Source organism: Quercus robur, chromosome 4, assembly GCF_932294415.1.
Source record: "Quercus robur chromosome 4, dhQueRobu3.1, whole genome shotgun sequence".
NCBI classification, from domain to species: domain Eukaryota; kingdom Viridiplantae; phylum Streptophyta; class Magnoliopsida; order Fagales; family Fagaceae; genus Quercus; species Quercus robur.
In genome coordinates, this window is record NC_065537.1 from 23,126,609 (window position 1) to 23,131,278 (window position 4,670).

Below are 4,670 nucleotides of genomic sequence, written 5' to 3' on the forward strand. Positions count from 1 at the left end.
CGAAACATGATTTGCAATTGGAAGAGAGATAGGCATTGGGTGGGTTGGGTTCTTCGGTTTCTCAAGCAATCAAATTGAGATTTGAACGGATCGTATCGAGTCTTCACGCTGGCGACCTGTAGTCAACCAAACCACCACTCAGATCGGGCGGTTATCGAGTCGGAGATTGTCGGGCCGATTGGATTCTTCGGGCTGGGCGGGTGCTGGACAGCCCTAGTTTCTGTGTTGTGGTTTGTGTGGACGAGCTCCTCCTCGATCTTGTCATTGTTCTGGAGCTTTGTGGCCATTGCTTCTCTCGGTGATAACTCTCTTTTCGGCTAACTCCTGACAATCGGCGTGTCAACGTGTGAGGTATGCATTTCCTCTTGTGTAATACTTTCCTTGGCTTCAAGAATGAACTTACCAAAGCCCTCTCCTCAGATGAATCAACAATAGAGATTGATGATTCCGTTCATTCACATCTGTATCTTCATAAGAGTTTGCCTTCTTTGTTGTCATCGAAGGAGATTTGGGTCTTTATGTGAGAAATCAAGGTTCAAGGATAGAATTGAGAGGAGTTCCGACACGAGATTTGTGATCTGCAACATGGATCGGAGAAGGGATCTTTAGATGAGCCGACTCTTTGTTAAGCAATTAATTTATTTGGCTATTTGGCATGTGCAGATTGCTTAAACTCATTATCTTTAGATAAATATTGAATCTGGTTTTATTGTTGATTTTTTTTTTCCATTTATTTTACTTATTTTTTGTGGATCTAATTTGTTTGGTTGGTGAGAAAGTGTGGGAAAGTTACACACAATTATTATCTTTAGATGAATATTGAAGCTGGTTTCATTGTTGATTTTTTTTTCCATCTATTTTATTTATTTTTTGTGGATCTAACTTGTTTGGTTGGTGAGAAAGTGTGGTAAAGTTAAATATAATTTTTCCAATTTTTTTGCTGTAATTTGCACATGTTCAGATGGGAGTGTGTTTTGAGAGTGAGGAGTGTTTGATTTATTTTGGTTTTTGTTTTTGATGAATTATGTGTTAGAGTAACGTTTGAAAAGGAGGTGGGTTACGGAGTAGTAACGGAGGGAAGCATAGATGGGTAGAGTGTCAAAAATGAAACCACAGGTGAGTAAGTTAAATTCTGGCTAAACCACAGGTGGGTAATCTGTAATTATCCCTATTATTTTATTACGTAGGTAGCATGACTTGGATAATTTGCTCTTTATAACTATACCCTTTCTTTTGAGTATTGTTTTACTCATTTTCTTTTAGATAAATTTACAATTTTTCTCACACGCTCTCTCAAAAAAGGTGATTATTCTCTCTCTCTCTCTCTCTCTTATTTATTCTTTCTTGCAACTCTATTTTAGATTGATGTCTAAAATGAATTTTTGTATTTTTTCTGTCTCTACTTTGAGTCGATATATTTTGGTAGTGTGTTTTTTGAGTTTCCCATCACATGTACTCTCTTTCCTTCTTATATTTTTTTATTTTAGATAGTTCTTAGATATTTTGGAAGTGAGAATTTGAGTTTATATTAAAATACAATTTACATGACTATATTTGAATATGTCCATCAATTATTTGAATAATATCAATTGTAAATTTATGATAGGGTTTGATTATCATGATAAATGATAATCTCTTTTAGATAATGTGAAATTTGAATCATTAATTTGAAACTTAAAATAATTTAGTTGTACCAAAAAATAATAAAACTTAACACAATATTAAAAAAAAAAAAAATTTAGAAGAATATAGACCGCTTCAAAAAATGATAATATCTCTCATACACACCCAATTTAAAAAAAAAAAAAAAAAGAAAAAAAAGAAAAGAAAAGAAACATAAAATCTAAAATAATAGAATGATATAATTGTAGAGATAAAAGAGATGAAAAATACTTTTAGAAATAGTTCAATTCTTAAGGATAATTAATTATCTTCAATAAATTTTAAAGAATAAAATATGCTTTTTACCACATATGAACTAAGGTAGATAATGGGGAGATAAGAATGTAAAAGGGAGGGAGAACGGTCAGGAAAAGTATAACAATAAGTTGAAAAATTAATAATGAGAAGAGTTAAAAATAAGAGAGAGATAATATTTTGATTGTTACATAATGGAGATTTTAATTTACCTTAAATGAGTAATCATTAAAAAATTATAGAAAAAATTAGAAAGAAAAAAGATAATAACATGACCGCTAATTTGTCTCAATTAGAGTTTAGTAATAATAAATGTCACAATTAACTAACGAAAAACGAGAGAAAATAAAAATTAATTGAAAAATACATTGAATAAGAATATTATATGATTATACAAAAAATTCATATAATGTTAAAAATTATTAAAATACTATGTGAATAATGATAACAAAGGTTAACAATTGTTAACAAATTAGTCAATCATATAATCTTCTCATTTTAAAATATTTCACATCAGAAAATTTTTGTAGGAACAATTTATTGACGAATACAATCAATACTAGATTTAATTTTTGTATAAAAAATAAAAAGAGTTACAATCATCATAAGCCACCTTTTGGATTGTAGGTTCGAAAAAACTAGGTTTGAGAAAGTTTGTTTAAAACTAAAATAAAAATTTAAAATTTTATACACTTTTTAATGATACCAAAAAAAAAAAAAAAAAAAAAATGTTATAAATAAGTTTCATTAAAAAATGAATTTTTCTCTAACTTTTTGTGGGGGGTAAAAGACCATTAGGCCCATGTCGATGTCTATATTGGGCTAAAGGCCCAGCCCCAAGGGAAAAATCCCTCCTCGGTCGCGGGGAGGAAAAGCCCTTCCTCGGGCACGGGGAGAGCCCTCCTCGGCACAGTGTAGCCGAGGATGGAGGAGGTAACCTACCACCGGTAGTGACACTCTCTATCATCCCACGGAGCGGGAAAAGTACTAAAACAGAAAAGGACAACGAGAGTGTTTTAAGGAAAAGCTGCCATTATTACATTCAGGGCCTTGTGCCTAACACGGCCATACTTCTCTGTCCTTGCAACCACTCCTAACAACTGAAAGAAAGGGCTGATGGGATAAGCACCTACTTTAGGGACCCCATTCAGGAGGAAGAAAACTACTATAAAAGGGGAGTAAAGAGAAACAGAAAGGGCGGGGCGAAGACCCCCTAACACACAAGAGGGACCAGAAAGGGCTCCCGGAACTGTATTGAGGACCAATTCTCCCAGATGAACTCAGTCCATCTCCCCCTATAGAGTAAAACACCGTGATAACTGTTATCCATACACCAAAGCCTAGCTCTTTGGCCCACTCTATACAAATTCATTATACCAGGCTCGCTGGTCTAAAGTCCCATGCATATTGGGCCAGATCAGAAAAATCGGACCCTATAATTGGCGCCGTTTGTGGGAAGAGCTTATGCGTTGACGAATATGACGGTTAGTCACGGTCAAGCTCCTATCAACAAGAATCCCTCGAGAGGATCATTTTGGCAGTTGTGCAAGTTGCGCGAAAGCCCCTCATCATTTCCAGGAACACACCACCATTATCATGGCTCAGCCTCCGTTTTGGGACACGCTTCGAAATGTTCACTACAAGGGCAGAACCGCTGGACAGCGTAGTTCAAAGGGCTTCGGACGCCAGATATGCACCCCCGTGCACTTGTCAAGGGGCTAACTCTTGAGATACAACAAAGACGCTGAGGGCTAAACCGGAACCTTTTGAAGTGCTAGATAGAACCAAGGTCTTGCCTGATCCTTAGACTCAAACCTATGGGAAAACTAGACACTCCAACGGCCAAGTGCTAGACAGAACCAAGGTCTTGCATGGTCCTCGGACTCAAACCTGTTGGGAAACTAGACACTCTAACGGCCAAGTGCTAGACAAAACCAAGGTCTTGCATGGTCCTCAGACTCAAACCTGTGGGGAAACTAGACACTCTAACGGTCAAGTGCTAGACAGAACCAAGGTCTTGCATGGTCCTCGGACTCAAACCTCTAGAGAAACTAGACACTCTAACGGCCAAGTGCTAGACATAACCAAGGTCTTGCATGATCCTCGGACTCAAACCTCTGGGGAAACTAGACACTCCAACGGCTAAGTTCTAGATAGAACCAAGGTCTTGCATGGTCCTCGGACTCAAACCTATGGGGAAACTAGACACTCCAATGGCCAAGTGCTAGACAGAATCAAGGTCTTGCATGGTCCTCGGACTCAAACCTATGGGGAAACTAGACACTCCAAGAGCGCCCAAGTACTATACAGAATCAAGGTCTTGCATAGTCCTCGGACTCAAACCTATGGGGAAACTAGACACTCCGACGTCCCAGTGCTAGACAGAATCAAGGTCTTGCATGGTTCTCGGACTCAAACCTATGGGGAAACTAAACACTCCAAGAGCAGCCAAGTGCTAGATATAACCAAGGTCTTGCATGGTCCTCGGACTCAAACCTATGGGGAAACTAGACACTCTAAGAGCGGCCAAGTGTTAGATAGAACCAAGGTCTTGCATGGTCCTCGGACTCAAACCTATGGGGAAACTAGACACTCCAAGAGCGGCCAAGTGCTAGACAGAACCAAGGTCTTGCATGGTCCTCGGACTCAAACCTATGGGGAAACTAGACACTCCAAGAGCGCCCAAGTGCTAGACAGAACCAAGGTCTTGCATGGTCCTCGGACTCAAACCTATGGGGAAACTAGACTCTCCA